General features: G+C 33.4%; 1 protein-coding gene across 5 annotated transcripts in view; it reads right to left on the bottom strand.

Annotated features, from left to right (window-relative positions):
- Window positions 1-17,951, bottom strand: part of LOC141448883 (agrin-like) — a 397,223-nt gene that overhangs the window by 356,688 nt on the left and 22,584 nt on the right. Inside the window, exon 1 of one of the 5 annotated variants that reach the window (XM_074117698.1) lies at window positions 14,548-14,666. The exons of 3 other annotated variants lie outside the window; for them this stretch is intronic. The gene's annotated coding sequence lies outside the window, so the exon portion shown is untranslated. Of the gene's footprint in view, window positions 1-3,528; window positions 3,724-14,547; window positions 14,667-17,951 lie in introns of those variants that run through there. One more of the 5 variants, XM_074117697.1, reaches the window with a different exon arrangement.

Raw genomic sequence — 17,951 nt, 5'->3', positions numbered from 1 at the left:
TTTTGAGGCCTACTTTTTTGCGATTAATCACAGATTTCTGCATCAATTTTTAACATAACCCCAATTATTATATACCGTTCGAAAGGGATTGTATGTAGATGTTTTTCCTGAATAGTGCACGGTTTTTTCATATGAAATGTTTTTAAGAAAAATGAAGTCAAAGTTTTTGGAAAAAATTAGAAACTTGCTATTTCTTATGTTTGGGCCACAAAGTAAAATACTTAATATTATTATTTTGGAATACAAATTAGCTTATTTAAAAGGAAATTTAACCTTCTTTCTAATGAGCTTATTAAAATAGCTGTAGCTTTAATAGTTTGAGAAATATAGACATCGTTTAGCTAAAAAGTAGTAACACCTTGAAAAAACATAAAATTAAAAATATCTATTAAACGGAGCCGAATCGAGCCGTAGTTTATATGGAATTTTTTGTTGAAAATGATGCCCAGAATCGCCTCCCGAAGTTACCGTAGTCTTATGCTGAACACCCTGTATATTTTAGGGGTACTTACTAAGGAAACAATCAGGTAAAGGGGTACACTAATTAAAAAAAGACTGGGAACCGCTGGTCTAGATAATGAATAGCTAGCTGGTAATGGTGACTAGATAATAATATTGGTTTGTTAAATTTCATTACAAGATTTGAATTAATCAATAAGCATCATTTAAGTACCTATTGTTCTAATTAAACTATCGGCTGATTTATAAATGCATTCCGAAAATAGTTATAACGTTAATTCTCAAACTTCTCAAAAATACCCCCTCCTCTAACCAACCTGCACACACACCCACACACACACACACACAAAAATCTTCCTTATCTCTTCCATTGTAGTCTTAAATACCCAAACTACACAATCTTAACTAGTTCTACAAAATCTACACGTTTATCTCTCCATTTCTATTTCTACAACATATTGTCTCACTAAATTTAAATAAACTCATATAAACCCAAATTTTCAGTACATTATCTGTTTTTACTTTCTCACCGGAAACATCCGGTTATTTTTGGGGGAGTTCCTGAATGTTTTTACAAATTAGTTTATATTTGTATATAAGTGCCTGTATCCGGTATAATTGAAAAACCTACTAAAAGATCCAATTTATTTCGTCTAGTTGCAACTAGGAAACGGTATAATAAGATTAACCGGAAGTATCCACATTACTTGATTATTCTGAATTACCAGCCGTACTTGGCCACTAAGGTGCGATAGTGCTACTGCCTTTCTGGACAGTTGTCGTCATAAATATTAACGTAAAGCCGGAAATACTGTACCAATAATACAAGATGGGATAGTTTTTTGTTTTATTTTAGATTATTTCTCTTGTTCCCCCCACCCCCACCCTAGAGATAAGGACCCAAGAGTCAGAAAATGATATACGCGATACCTGATAACTAACCCGCCATTTTTTTCTCTCACCCACTTCAAACCCGCCCTCAATGTTTTAAGCCCGCACACTTTGTAGACGATAAATTTGGTCGATTTATAAACTAGCGAAGTGTTTATATACCTACTGTAGATAAAGCCCGGATAGTTTATATCATATACTGAGAGACATATATATATATATAACTAGTCTTTGCCTTAATCACAAAACGAATTAGTCATGTTTTATTTATTTAAAAAATATATTTATAATAACTTATAAAAAATAATAATAAATATTAAAGTCTAAATTAAAAAATAAAAAACTACAAGATGCCATTTTCAATTAATCAGTTTGAATTACAATTTTAAAAAAAGTTATTTAATTTGTCAGGTGATAATTAAAAAAATACAGATGGCCATGATTTATGTATGTCTCTCAGTTGAAACGTTTGTTGAAAGAAGAACACGCGAATTAATTATTACCTCTCGACCTCCTTTAATAAATTTTACTGCTTTTCTCGTCTAGAAGCGTAATTAGAATTTATTTCCGCAATAAAATATTGCGAAATTGTGTCATCACCGGAAATAAGAAATTTCAGATCTGCAGAGGTCAAGTAAAATTTGAAATTTTCCCATTATGCAAATATATCGTTATTCTGTTCCGATTTTTATCGCCAGCATGATCGAAAACGTACAGCTACTTAGAAGAGGATGTTTTATATCGAAATGGTTCACTTTATCGCCTAATTTAAGGAGCGAAAAATGGTGGATAATTAAGAATCATTTTTATCACCTAATGAAAAACCCCGCGCAGCTCAGAAATCATCAACTAAAAGTACGATTTCACTTCTTTTTTTTTTTTTTTCAAATTCCTATTTTTGGGAAAATGGTCTATTTTGAATTTTCTTTGAATTCCCGGTAATAGTTTAAAATAATTTTGTTTATTTTTTATTAGACGAGGAAAAGTTATTCTTAAATTATCTATAAATTCCAAGATTTAGTACAACTTATATAACCGTTAAACACCTACTAATCTCATACGACTTAATATTCTTCATAATTGTCTGAAATTTTAAATTATAGCTCAAGAATTTTTAATACTTGGAATTATTATTAAAAAAAAGGGGGCACCACGGTAGCCGAGCGGTTAGTGGCGATACCTGCAAAGCTAATATGTATTGTGGTACTGGGTTCGATTTCCGGTCTTAGGCCTTGGATTTTATTTAATGGTTAATATGAGAAATTTACCGTAAAGTATGTTTGCTAGTCGCCTCCGTTCACGACACCTAATTGGTAGTTGGACGTTAAGCCCTGCCTGAAAAAATAGGCGATTACTTTACTTTACTACTTTACTTTTAAACCAAAGTGTAAATCGTAACATAAGTTGTGTCCAAAGTTTCCAAATTTTTGAACTACCACGACATAAAGACACACCAACTAGTGAAAAAACAATTTAATGTGTGCGACTAGCGGTTAAAATTTCACTAGCGACGTCATAGTCGGTGATTGTTACACAATTAGTTTTACGAAATTTCTTCAAAAATTGCACATCACAATTTACCTGAGAAATTTATAATACTGTTATGCGAAGGGAGAAGAATTTTAACGTGAATTAATTGAAAAGTATTAAAAGAACAAAAGAATAAATTTAAAAAATAAAAGACCTCAAATTTGCAGTTTAATTCAATTTTTTAGTTGACTTTTATAAATTTGAAAAACACGCTGTTTCATTTAAATTTATTACTGTGAAATATGAATTAATTTCACCCAGAATTCATATCTTAATATTCTATAGAATAAACCAGAAATGAGTAATCAAATAATTAAAAAATTTAATTGAAAATAAAATAAAAAAAATTACGCCATCAGCAAAAAAAAATTTTGTTCTGCCCAAAAAAATTAAGTGATTCTTCTATTTTAATTATTTATTTTTAGTGTCTAATACATTAATTATTGGCGGTATGTCTCCAATTTAAAAAATTCATGCTTAAACCAAAGAAAAAGTTTGAAAAAATAGTTATTTTTAAAGTGCATAATAATTTTAAATTAAAGAAACAAAAATTAAATTAATCAGAAAATTCATTCTAATTAAAATCAATTAATTTAAAAAAAAAATTCTACAAATTTATCACAAAATGTAAATTTAATTAATATTTACATCGGCAACACATGAGCAGATATCTTGTATAATACAGTAAATTGCTTGTCAATAAACCAATTTTGATTATTTATTTTTAATTTTTTAAGATCGCGTATTATTATCGAGTAAAAGAATCGATTATAATTTTTTTTTTATTTACAACAGCCCGCTTCTTGTAACAACCAGTATGGCAGTTGGCGCGATACTGAACACTCTAGAAGGCGGTACAACAGATTTACCCTCCTAGCCGGCCGGCTGGTAAGCGCGAGCTTGTCCGGTCCCGCTTTAAAGCACATGCCTGGCTTGTATATTTACGGACATTAACGAAATTTGACGGAAATTTACGATTAGGATTTTTTTTTTAATTTGTATTTTTATCTTTATTTTTTAAAGTAATTATTATTTTATTTTCCGTCTTTTAATTCAAAAGTATTTTCATGCAAAAAGAAAATGTGGTATAAACACTTTTCCTTGCTACAAAGGAGTTCTGAATGAAGTCACAGAAATCTCCTTAAAATCCGTAATTTTTGTATAAAGAATTGTAAACAAAACGATGTCTTTCATTTTGAGAAGACAGTTTACGAACGTTAAAACGGCGTTATTCAAAGTTATCAGCACTTCCTTTAAGCGATTACCTGTCTAATCAAATTTTCAAACAGGTTAATTATCATGTTACGTTCTACTATCTCTCTCTCCTTTCAGAAAGAAAATTTCGTTGAGGAAGATAAAAGGAAGAATTTTCAAGGTCTCTGAGGATGAAACCAGTAAAGAGGAGGGATGCGAACTAAAATTGGCCAGGAGGAGAATGGAGAATAAATGTTTAGAAGAGAATTTGTTGTGGTGAATTTAAATTATTTCTCAACATTATCAACACTAATCAGAGAAAGAGTTTACACTTTGTTGTGTGTAACTACTGAAAGAACGTGGGAAAATAACAACATGAACCATGGCTTACACAAAGCAAGGAGAGAATGTTGAATATTTAAAAAAAACATACACCCACATTCTGCCACAGGCGGAGGCTGATGTATACATTACGCTACAAGATGAGATAACGAGTGAAGCACTACATGCAACAGTAATTAGACAGGAACATCAGCTAAGCCGGCCGGCGTTTCTCAGCCAGATGAGAAAAAACGTTTTTCATTAAAACTGTCCGGTAGGACAGTTGTATAAGGGTTGATCATCAAAAACTGCAGGAAAAAGCGTAACGTTGAAAAACACCCAACTTTGACAATTTTTTTCTCTTTTTCTATAAAAGATAAAATTCCCAAATTTTCTTTATAATGTAGGGCAAACCCTCCTTTATCCTTAACAAAAACTTACAGTTTAAAATGTTAAGTATAAGGGTTGATTAAACGCCAAAAGGTACACAAATCAGCGAGTACCCAACATTTCATTAATACTTCATTAATAGTCAAGTAATTCTACTGCATTAATTTTCATTAATAAGTTATTTTTTAGAATTTATTAGATGTCACAGACCCTTATGCTGGCCATTTTCGTCTACAAAATATATGTTCAAGTAGCACTGTAGATTGACTGTAATATCTAGTTATTTATAATAATCAAACTATTAATTACAGGTTAAAAACAAAAAAAAATATGAGGCTAAAAAATTCAAAACTTTTTTTTATAAAAAACTTACATTAATGATTTTATTTTATTTATTTATTTTTATTTTTAAATAAAAATCGTCGGTTTAAGTTCATTCTTCGATTAAAGTAATTGTTATTGTATGAAGTAGTCAAACGTTTATAATAATAGGTAATAATTATCTGGCTTTATCGCAAATAATATAGTTTTCTTCAATTACATTCTCAATCTAGGTATTCATACCTCAATGTTGTATATGTGTAATATAAAGTAAATAAGATATGCATATTTTTAGGACAGCTAATTATTCCAGGATTTTACTATAAGTAAAATTAGGGGGACTAAATTAAATTACAATTGAGAAATGAATAATTATTGTTGAATAATCTACTTGTTATTATCTGTGTATTATTTGTGCTCACGAATATTTCGGTAAGACGAATTCAAGACAGTAGCCTACTCTAACTTTGTCTTTTTCTACTTTAACATGCATGTACGTATATATGTGATTTATCAAAATTATAACAAAAAAATATTATAAATGAAGTGGCCAGCATAAGGGTCTGTGACATCTAATAAATTCTAAAAAATAACTTATTAATGAAAATTAATGCAGTAGAATTACTTGACTATTAATGAAGTATTAATGAAATGTTGGGTACTCGCTGATTTGTGTACCTTTTGGCGTTTAATCAACCCTTATACTTAACATTTTAAACTGTAAGTTTTTGTTAAGGAGATTTTTGTACCTTTTGGATAGATTTTCCTTTTTGTCTATTTTACAGTTACATATCTTCTTTACAGATTTTTTTAAAATTTGGAATAAGCAATTCTATCATTATAATCTGATAAGGTGTTAAGTCGGAACCGTAACTACCACTGGAGAGATCTTTTTATAGAATGATTATAGTTGCGTTCCCCCAAACCATCCTCAATAACAATTTTTTTGAAAAAGCGTTTTGAATAACATAGGAAGGTATTTGTACGTAAATAGCAAAATTAAACTGCGATTTCAGTACTTCCTTTTAAGAGGAGTAAGAAAAATAAACTACGATTGCAGTACATCTCCCTAAAAGGCAAAGAGGAAAGATTTTTTAATCGAACGACAATTCATTGATTTAAATCGGTTCACTCATTGATAATTTAAACGATTGCAGTACTTCCTCTTAGTAGGTGTAAGAGCAAGATGGCACTTCACAGCCACGTAGAGGAGCTTTAACCACTTATTCGGGCTGAATTTTATCAAAATCGGACTAAGCGTTATAGAAATATTCGTAATAATAGTTTTAGAAAGGGTCTTATTTGGGTGGGGCAAACTCCCCTCCTTATGAGGCACGCCGTCGAGACTTTTAAACTGCAAATCTGTACAAAATTTCGATTCGAATGACACTTCATTCATGAAAATCGGTTCACGTGTCGATAATTTGCAACGATTGCTATACTTCCCCTTAAAAAGTGTTAGAGCTGATCGTCGCTTTAATGTTACGTAGGGGAGCCCTAACCCTATCACCCTACCAAATTTTATCAAAATCGGGCCAACATTTACAGAGTAATTAGTAATAATAATTTTGGAGGGGGCCTTACATAAAGGGGGCTAACTCCTCTCCCATTCGATGTTCAGCATCGAGACCCCCAAAAGGCACATCTACATAAAATTCCGAATCGAATGACACCTCATTCATGAAAATCGGTTCACGCGTTTAGGCGCTACGTTGTTTACAATAAAGGTAACAACAACAAGAACAACAACAACAACAAGAACAAGAACATTTTTTGAAAAAGCCGTTTTTGCTCATTTTCGGCAACTTTTTTCTCGAAACCTATTAGATCTGGGTGGTTGCGAAAAAATTACAGTTATAAAGGAGGGTTTGGAGTAAGATTTAAAGAAAATTTGGGAATTTTATCTTTTATAGAAAAAGAGAAAAAAATTGTCAAAGTTGGGTGTTTTTCAACGTTACGCTTTTTCGTGCAGTTTTTGATGGTCAACCCTTATACAACTGTCCTACCGGACAGTTTTAATAACTGTAATTTTTTTGCAACAACCTAGATCTGATAGATTTTGAGAAAAAAGTTGCCGAAAATGTGCAAAAACGGCATTTTCAAAAATTGTTGTTGTTCTTGTTCTTCTTCTTGTTGTTGTTGTTGTTGTTGTTGTTGTTACCTTTTTTGTAAACTACGTAGCGCCTAAACGCGTGAACCGATTTTCATGAATGAGGTGTCATTCGATTCGGAATTTTATGTAGATGTGCCTATTGGGGGTCTCGTCGCTGTACATCGAATGGGAGAGGAGTTAGCCCTCTTTATGTAAGCCCCCTCCAAAATTATTATTACTAATTACTCTGTAAATCTTGGCCCGATTTTGATAAAATTTGGTAGGGTGATAGGGTTAGGGCTCCCCTACATAACATTAAAGCGACGATCTAATCTTACACTTGTTAAGGGGAAGTATAGCAATCGTTTCAAATTATCGACACGTGAACTGATTTTCATAAATAAAGTGTCATTCGAATCGAAATTTTGTACAGATTTGCATTTTAAAAGTCTCGACGCTACGCCTCATAAGGAGGGGAGTTTGCCCCACCCAAGTAAAGCCCTTTCTAAAACTATTATTACCAATATTTCCATAACGCTTAGTCCGTTTTTGATAAAATTTAGCACGAAGAAGTGATTAAAGGTCCTCTACGTGGCAGTGAAGTGCCATCGTGCTCTTACACCTACTATAGAGGAAGTCTTGCAACTGTTAAAATTATCAATGGGTGAACCGATTTACATCAATGAATTGTCGTTCGATTCAAAATCTTTGCCTCTTTGCCTTTTTGGGAGAAGTACTGTATTCGCAGTTTGTTTTTCTTACTCCTCTTAAAAGGAAGTACTGAAATCGCAGTTTAATTTTGCTAGTTACGTACAATTACCTTCCTATTTTATTCAAAACGCTTTCTCAAAAAAATTGTTATTGAGGATGGCAACTATAATCATTCTTTATAAAGATCTCTCCAGTGGTAGTTACAGTTCCGACTTAACACCTTTTCAGGTTATAATGATAGAATTGCTTATTCCAAATTTTAAACAAATCTGTAAAGCAGATATGTAACTTCGCAAAATAGACAAAAATGAAAATCTATCCAAAAGGTACAAAAATCTCCTTAACAAAAACTTACAGTTTTAAAAGTTAAGTATAAGGGTTGATTAAACGCCAAAAGGTACACAAATCAGCTAGTACCCAACATTTCATTCATGCTTAGTTCATATAATTTAAGTAATTTTGCTGCATTAACTTTTCCTTCACATTTTTTAGAATTTATTAGATATCACAGACCCTTATGCTGGCCAGTTCATTCATAATATTATTTTGTTATAATTATGATAAGATGTATATTATATCCGTTTTTAAATAGGTACTTTATTTTAACTCTATTCCGAATTATTCTTCGGATTTAGCTTTAATTTGCCCTTTATTCTGAGATGTCACATATATACGATATATGCAAAAGTAGAAAAAGACAAAGTTAGAGTCGGCTACTGTTTAAATTTGAATCACGGATTTAAAAGAATATTTCAGTCTTGAATTCGTCTTATAGAAATATTCGTGAGCACAAATAACACACAGTTAATAACAAGTAGATTATTCAACATTATTTATTCATTTCTCAATTGTAATTTAATTTAGACCCCCTAATTTTACTTATAGTAAAATACTGGAATAATTAGATGTCCTAAACGTATGCATATCTCATTTATTTTATATTACATGTATACAACATTGTGGGAAGAACACCTAGATTGAGAATGTAATTGAAGAAAACCATATTATTTGCGATAAAGCCAGATAATTATTACCTTTAATTATAAACGTTTGGCTACTACATAAAATAACAATTACTTTAATCGAAGAATGAACTTAAACAGACGATTTAAAAAAATAAATAAAATAAAATAAATAAATAAAATAAACAAAATCATTGATGTATGTTGATGTAAGCATTTTTTCAAAAAGTTTTTGAATTTTTTAACCTGTAATTAATAGTTTGATTATTATAGATTAATATTAATAGATATTAAAGTCAATCTACAGTGCTACTTGAACAAATATTTTGTAGATAAATATGGCCAGCATAAGGGTCTGTGATATCTAATAAATTCTAAAAAATGTGAAGGAAAAGTTAATGCAGCAAAATTACTTAAATTATATGAACTAAGCATGAATGAAATGTTGGGTACTAGCTGATTTGTGTACCTTTTGGCGTTTAATCAACCCTTATACTTAACTTTTAAAACTGTAAGTTTTTGTTAAGGAGATTTATTTATAGTCTGAAAGCGAACACCAAACTTCACTAGTGCTGACTGCTAGTCATAAATTCAACTACCATATTATCTCTAAATATTACTTTACGAATATAATGAGAGACACCCAAAAATTTCGAACTGGAAGATGTGGTTTCACATGCCATTGTCTAGAGAGCACTTCCGGGGTCGTTAAATTCTAAACAGATCGCCATGGTATCAAAGAGAGAAGAATAAAATAGAAAGATTGACAGAAATCCTTGTGTGAATTTCGAAAATATCTGAATATCTGTTTGGCAAACGGGAAATTGTCCGTTCTATCCTCTCCGCACAGTGTAATCAATATTCCTAATTAAACACAAATAGAGATTGGAAATGAAAATGGTTAAGGACTGTGACAACGATAAATAGACCAAAGGAAAAGCTCTCGGGTGTTAGAGAATAGAGGAGATACCCAGTTTTGAGTCTCTGGGGATTTTTCCTTTTTTCCATTCTGTCCTCCAAGTAAGAGAGAATACTGGATTGGGTCAAATGATCTGCATAGAGTATACACTGTAATAACATGTTTTGAAGTCTCAACGATCCCATAAAGTTGGACATTAGGAAATGGCCTCTCTCCCAGTGACTCAAAAAAAACTAAAATTGCGGTAAGTTTAAGCTTGTACGGGTGACTACCAGAGATCGCGGCTGTATTTTACCTTCCTTCTTGCGTTCAGGACGCCCCTCAACGTTAAGAACTGACGAAAACGTGGATAAAATCAATACCCTCGTTCGTGAAGACCATTCGCCGAACCACTGATCAACTCTGTGAGATGTCTGGAATATCCTGGAGTTCTATTCAGAGGATTTTATCCAAAGATTCAACTCATGAGAAGGGTTGCAGCCAAATTTGTCCCTCGCCTTCTCACAGAAGGATACTCTCCCTCAATCTTTTCAAAATCAACTCGAAGAGGACCCTGAATTTTTTTTTCTAATGTGATTACTGGTGATGAAACGTGGTGCTATAGATACGACCCCGAAACCAAGCAGCAATCAAGCCTGTGGAAGACATTTGACTCTCCTCGTTCCAAGAAAGCTAACCAAGTGAAGTCCAACATCAAGACAAAGCTCATTTGTTTTTTCGACTACAGAGGTGTTGTGCACACGGTGTTCGTTCCCCCGAGTCAAACTGTCAACCAGAAATTTTTACTTGGAGATTTTGAAAAGATTGAGGCAGAGTATCCGGAAGAAAAGGGCAGATCTTTGGCACGCAGGCGACTGGTTCTTCCATCATGACAACGCCGCACCGGCCCACACCGCCCTCTCCGTGAAACAGTTTTTTGACAAAAAATGGCATGACACCGATTGTCCATCCCCCCTACTCACCGGATCTAGCCCCCTGTGACTTCTTTCTTTTCCCTAGACTCAAAAAAGGCTCGCAAGGAAAGCGTTTTGCCACTGTAGAGGAGGCTGGTAGGCCTAAAGGACATCCCGAAAAATTAATTTAAAAACTGTTTTGAACAATGGAAGAATCGTTTGCAGAAGTGCGTTGTGGTCAACGGAGGATACTTTGAAGGCATTTAAAATTTTGTGTAAAAGTATTGAGAAATAAAGAAGTTATAACGAAATTCCCGTTTATTTTGGGCCCCCCCTCGAATATAATACTGATTAGCTTTCCATATTTTTATTATATTTATAGCTTATTAATAACTAAGAAGAACCAACAATAACTTTTTAATAAATAATAAAAAAATTAATTAATTAATTTTAAAATTAATTAAACTGAAGATATTAATCCAATCAAGGAAATGAAACATGAGTGAAAAAGAAGAAAATCATCAAAATAAGTTTTCCTATAATTTGGCAAAAGCTAATTTTTTTAAAATGAAAATTTGATTTAAAAGTTATAAAGTTATAGAAGTTTAAAAAAAAATTACATAATTTAATTAAAAATCACGGTATACGAGCCTCAAGTTTTTAATAAAACAAAATATTGTAATTCAGAACTGGTACACACATACGCGCTTGAATTCCATAGTATCTCTTAACTTGCGTCATTACAGCGAAGCAAGCGAAACTAGCGCCTCTTGTGGCTGCTAATTAATGTTAATTTAGATAAATATGTAAGATAATTCACGCACAAACCAAATGCAAAAGTATGTCTTCATAGTAATAATAATAACGATAAATACTGAGTAATGTGGTAGACCTAGCGTTTCCAAAACTTTATATTAGAACTTAGTATTAATGTTGCAAAGTCTGTCCTCTTGCGTTGTACAACATAACCTGCCTTCTCTCGTCCAAAAACAATGGAATACCAAAAAACTTGAACAGCATCGAATTTCTTACACAATAAGGCTTCAAAAAGTTGAAAGAGTTTTCATTTCCAAGAAAAGATAATTTTACACACCACTTCATCTTCTCTATATTTTCTTAATACTTGAGAGCTTTTACTTAAAAGTTATCCGATAATATTTTAATACGTATTTATTATGAAAATCAACGCTCAGCTTAACTTGAGGAACTTAACGAGCTCAGAATTCCACTGAAATCATTATTCCCAGGGATACTTTCAAAGTAAAGTGATAGGAAGGACTATAACATGTTTTCTTAGATCAAGGAACTCCTGTGGCGATTGTCGAGAAAATGACCAGAAAACTCGAAAATAAAAGCCGCACATCCGTTTGGACAGATTTCTACCTAGAAAAAGTAAGAGGTAAAAAAAAAGTAAGTAAAGTAATCGCCTATATTTTCAGGCGGGGCTACTACCCAAAAAGTCCAACTACCATTTACTAGGTGTTGTGGACGGAGGCGACTAGCAAACATACTTTACTACATATTTCTCATTTAACCATTAAATAAAATCCAAGGCCAAGACCGGGAATCGAACCCAGTACCACAATATTAGCTTTGCAGGTCTCGCCTCTTAACCGCTCGGCTACCGGGGCGCCTCACGTACGAGGTTTTCCCCTCCTCTTTTCTTAGGAGTCCCCCCTGTTAAGGTTGAGGAGGAAGAAACTAGGTTCCCTGAATGCCGGCAGTTGCAATCGCTAGGTTACGATAAAAGATCGTTTTTGAGCATACTAATACAAAATAAGAACAGATCACCAAATGGGAATTGTGAAGAAAAAAATAAGTGGACTTCGAAGAATACAAATAAGGACAGGAGTCTTGTTCCTTCTAAGACTACCAATGGGTTGGTACAAGTAGAAGAAAGTAAAGTACGATCGTAATGATCTATTTTTTTTTCAAGCAGACTTTTCGTCCAAATACCAATTTAGACGTCGTGGCTAGCTGACACACTTTACTAATAAATTCTCATATTAACCATTTAATAAAATCTAAAGGCCTAAAACTGGAAATCAGACCCACCGTTACAAGATTTCTAACCGCTCGGCTAACCTAGCGCCTTACTACATCAAAATTAACCCAGCTAATTGATTTTGGTTTTTTTTAATATCCTTTTATTGAAATTTACACCTGTACCTACAGGGTACAATAAGTAAATGTGATGAATGTATATAAATAGTGTGGCAGACGTGAATGACGGTCATCCAGTGATGGCCGCCGTTATCCAGTGATGCCAACGGCGCCTCAGCCGTCTTCGAGGATTGGAGGGTAGTGTAGTTGAAGACAAGTTTGCAGCTAAAGAGTTGGGATGAAGTGACAGTTTTTGATGAAAATGTTTATATAGGATTTTTAGCAAGTTCGGAGATGAGTGGAATTTCGAGATCTGTATGGATTGTGTGGTTGCTAACATAGAATGGAGCGTCTACTATGCGGCGGAGTATTTTAGATTTGAGTGTTTGCAGTCTATTCATGTTGGATTTTTTAGCTGTTCCGTAAAGTTCGAGTCCGTAAGTCTATATTGGTGTGAGAAGAGCTGTATAGAGTCGTCGTTTGTTCTGTAGTGAGAGTTTTGAGCGTTTGTCGAGTAGCCTGGCTAGAAGTTTGTATCGTTTGTATTAGTTCGGTACGTTTAAGACTCGTATGGGGGTTCCAGGTAAGTCTCTTGTCTAGGTACATTCCAAGGTACCGCACATGGTCGGCTGGTGGGATAGGTGTATGATGTAAGAAGACAGGTGGTGGAGTTTGTCGTTTGGGTGTGAAGACTATGTATTTAGACTTAGTTGGGTTAATTTTTATACGCCAGTTTTCTAACCAAGGTTCTATTGAGTGAAGGTGGGACTGTAGTGAGCGTACTGCGAGGATAGGGTCAGAGTGTGTGGAGAGAATGGCAGTGTCGTCAGCGAAGGTGTAAATAGAGGTATTAAGATAGAAAATTAAATAAATATTGACTTAAAGCCGGAAATACTATACCAATACTACAAAATGGGTAGTTTTTTTATTTAGATTATTTCTCTTGTTTTTTCCCCGAGTGATAGAGACCCAAGAGACGGAAAATGATAAACATGATAACTGAAAAATCCGAGTTGACAGAAAAATAACTGATTATCATTATCATAAAAGTAAGAGAAAATAGTCAGAGTTTTTCTTTTAAATTTCTCCAGCGAGAAAGTTTTCTCTGAGTTAATTTCTGTTCTAAGTAAATAAATACTTGATTAATCATATAAAAGAGCATATATAAACTGTACTGGGGAGAAGCTGGAGGGTGGAAAAGTGGTCCAGCAGAATCTTGACTCCTACACCGGCTACCGCACGCCTGACTGCGCTTTCCTTCCTTACTAAATAGGTGGAATAATTAATCACAAATTTGACAGATTATTGTTTGTGGCATTCCAGTGAAAGATTGAAATTCAACTCCTTTCCATTAGGGCAAGTCCTACCCTCATCCTAAACCCACCCCTCACTGTGAAGTCTAGCTTTCCTACTTTCAGCTTCCATTTGTCTACGTTATTTATCTCAATTAAATAAACGGGACACATTCCAAGAGTTGACATCGACCACTCTCTGGATAAAGTAAATTTTATACATATGTGACCGTAATATTTATATAAATATTGTGAGTGTGTGTGTGTATGTTGGTGACGTAAATATAGTACTTTTTTCTTTCCTGTACTTTTTCTTGCCTTCATGAATATATAAGCAAATCTCCGATGACACTGTACTATTACGTAACCTCATCTTGTTTTTTGTGACTAAATATTTGTGCAGCATCTTTCTCAATAGATTTGTCCAACTTGAAATGAACACTCAGTTTGAGATATCATTTTCTCTTACCTTTATTAGGAGAAAGTATTGTAGTCGTGTTGATTTGAGTTCAAGCACTATTTACATAATCATCTACATATTGTATACACTATTTATATGCAGATTTTAAATTGCCACAATAAATAAATAAAATAGAATTTACTGTACAATGCCCCCCAAAATTAATCACTACCTTTTCCAATTGTGCCTCGTTAGAAAAAAAAGTTGTATATGTACATATATAAATATTTTCATTTCTCACAACCATATGTTGACTAAATTCAATTAGCGAACATTATCAGCTGGTTGTGACCTAACACAGTCACATAAATGTTGGCTGCACTGAACAGAATTAAATTTAAGAGGGTTTTTACGATTTTCATTAAAATTTCTTTTGAATTTTCCCTTTTAAATAAATAAATTGAAAAAAGTAAATTAAAATTTTAAATAAATTGAATCTCTGTATAATGTTACCATTTAATTACGAGTTAAAATACAAAATTCCACAAGAGCAATTACCAACCAAACATTCAATTGAAATAAAACCCGTCGTTTAATAACAAGAATTAAAAATTAACAATAGAAACTAAATTGGCTCCCCCTCCACACAGAAAACCAGCTTTTATTAAATTTCAAATAACTAAATGTAATTTCCAGTAATAATAAATATTTTAGTACGTACAAATAAAGGTAAAGTTAACAGATATACATCGTATAAAGTAATGTTGCGGAAAGGAGAATAAAGATTTCTGCAGAAAATGAATATCTACGTATACAAAAATATCAGATAAAAGTGGAGCAAATAATCAAAATTTTAAATTATCTTTCATTTTATTGCATCGTATTCATAAAATCCAATGAACTAGCGTTTCGATAATTGGAAAAGAAAAAAAGTTTCATTCTAAACGAGCAACCCACTTTTGGACTCCCAATTCAAGGAAATGGATAACAACTGGCATTGTGGGGCCAGATTTTAGATTTCAGCACAAAATGTGCACTTGAATATGACGGCACTGCGATCTAGTAGTCAGTGCCGTAATCAATTCCACAATAGAAAAGTTATCCTAGATGATCTAATCAATATTACTACACAAAATGTTTTACGTGTTTCGAGTTTCTGATCAATCTTTTCTAAAGACGAGGTACCCGGCAGAAGGCTTTTCTGTTTCTGAGGTTAAGATCAAATATAGACCATTCGAAAATACTACTCACAGGATGCTGAGAAAAAGAATCCAGGTTCGAGGCAAGTTTAATCTCTGGAACGACTTATAATGATCGGACCTAGTATCGGGGATTCCACAGTGAATGGAGACAATCTGATCTCTGGTCATTGAGCAAAGAAGTGAGCCATATCAGAGCTCCAGACTAGCACCAGATCGCAGACCTCAAAGTAAAAGGAATCTCTTCCGAGACTAATCAAGCTTCTCCCAAGCTATGATGCCACTTTCGGATACCTGGTTAGTTCCTCCACTGGACTTTGTGGTTTAAGGATATACCTTTTCAAAATGAGTCTCATCTAATCTTTGCTGTGGAGTTCGTGAGTCGAAATAAGGAGCACCCATCTTTCAAATGTAGGACTGTTTCTAGGATCTTTAGTCGAAATCGGTAGACGGTGGAGGAGCGTAAGGTGTTACCTCTTTAAATTGTTGCTTGATTTGTTCTGAACGCTGTGATTCTTAGGCGGCTCAGGCCCGAGGCTGAGTTTTTATTCGAGGTTCAGTATTTCTTTGGGGCAACTGCATGGACCGATAGCGTAGGGTTTTCCAACCCCAGTAGTATAATAATTCGTAGTTCCTAAAGGCGTGAAAAAGGGTTGTACTGTTCAACCTTTATTTCCTTTTAAAGCCCTTCAATTACCGATGTTTTTCATTGGATAGTAACCGTGAGGTTAGAAGCGAGGCCCGCAAATCTAAGTTCTACTGAGTTCGATTCCCGTCCTGCCTTGAATATTATTATTTAACGGATAATAAAAGGAATTTATAGTCAATTATGTTTGCTAGTCGCCTCCACGAAAATATCCTGATCGGTAATTGGAGTTAAAGCTCCACCTAAAAAATGGGCAGTTTACCTTTAACTGTCACCGTAAATTAGACCGCCGTGGCTCAAGAGGGAAGTCTCCCTCGTGAAAACTCCCAACAATTTGACATGATCACAATAAGCAGTAGAAGAAGAAAGCCAAAAAAACATAAATTTAAATTATGGTAATAAAAGGCAATAAAAACCAAAATCTTTTGATATAATGAAGAACCTATACATTTCATAAGTTAAAAAAATATAAAATGTAAAATTTATTACATCTTGTGGACGCACATGCTTTAAACCTAACAACTACGTAATAGGAATACAAACAACCAATAAATTTAGTAGCAAATAACTGTTTCTGAATGGAGTGATTTAAGAGCCAATGAGAGATCAATAAAGGCACTAGAAGGGAATAAATAAAGGGTGTTACAAATATAAATAAACCAAGCAGAATAAATGGAAATAATCAGATGGTAATCAGAAATAGAAGGGGAAAGTGAAGAATTAAAAGAAGAAAAATAAATAGAGGAGAAGGTTACAACAGGCAAGGTTAGGGATTTCTTCAAACCATTTAGTTACACATAAATAAATCGAGAACATTTCTCTTTTTGTCCCCGATTCCTTTTTTTACGCCCTTTTAAATGAGTTCATACCTCAAAACAGCCGCACCTTAACTAGATCCTCACTCTAAATGAGCATCTCTTACACTCACGTAAGTGCGAGGTTATCCAATTCGGTTTTTTGTCGCCCAGCCAGGTAGAACTCCTAACCTCATTATGTTCAATACAACAATACAAAACCTTCTCTTTTTTTTTGGTGTGGTTTAAACCAGAAAAAGAAAAAAGTACATCACAAGACCATATGCTGTAACAGATATTGAGGTTTATAACCAGTTAAGAATAAATTAACCTTCCTTTATATTTACTTACGACACTCTTACTCTTCTTAAAAGGAAGGTATAGTGATCGGGCTGACATCCAAATTTGGTTTGCCTATCTGTCAGTTAATGTGGGTGATCAGCGTTACTTTAAATTGAAAAATCGAGTATTTTTAATTTTCATTTTTGGTTTTGGTGCGAACGTGGGTTCCTGAAATAGGCTGTTCGTCAACTTGAAGTACCCCTTTATGAATCAGTTTTGGGGTGTCTTGAAAACGATTAGTTATGTATATTAAGGGTAAACCTTTAGATCTACGGATGCTTCTGCTGAGGGAGAGTAGTAGATCTCCCTCTTAAGTGATTCGCTCCAAACTATGGTACAACTTATGGTATTAAGAGGCTGGTATGATACCAAATCCGTATTTGAAGAAAACTGAATTGAAGGAAGTGAATTGAATATTTTTTTATATTCAAATCATTTTTAGTTTCAAGAAAATTTCATTATATTATGCGCCAGATTTTTTAAAAACAATTT

The sequence above is a fragment of the Rhodnius prolixus genome, unplaced genomic scaffold (assembly GCF_049639745.1).
Source record: "Rhodnius prolixus isolate KJV_2025 unplaced genomic scaffold, Rpr scaffold_2, whole genome shotgun sequence".
Lineage (NCBI taxonomy): Eukaryota > Metazoa > Arthropoda > Insecta > Hemiptera > Reduviidae > Rhodnius > Rhodnius prolixus.
Note: the sequence above shows the minus strand (reverse complement) of the source record. Positions and strands in the feature narration are given on the sequence as shown.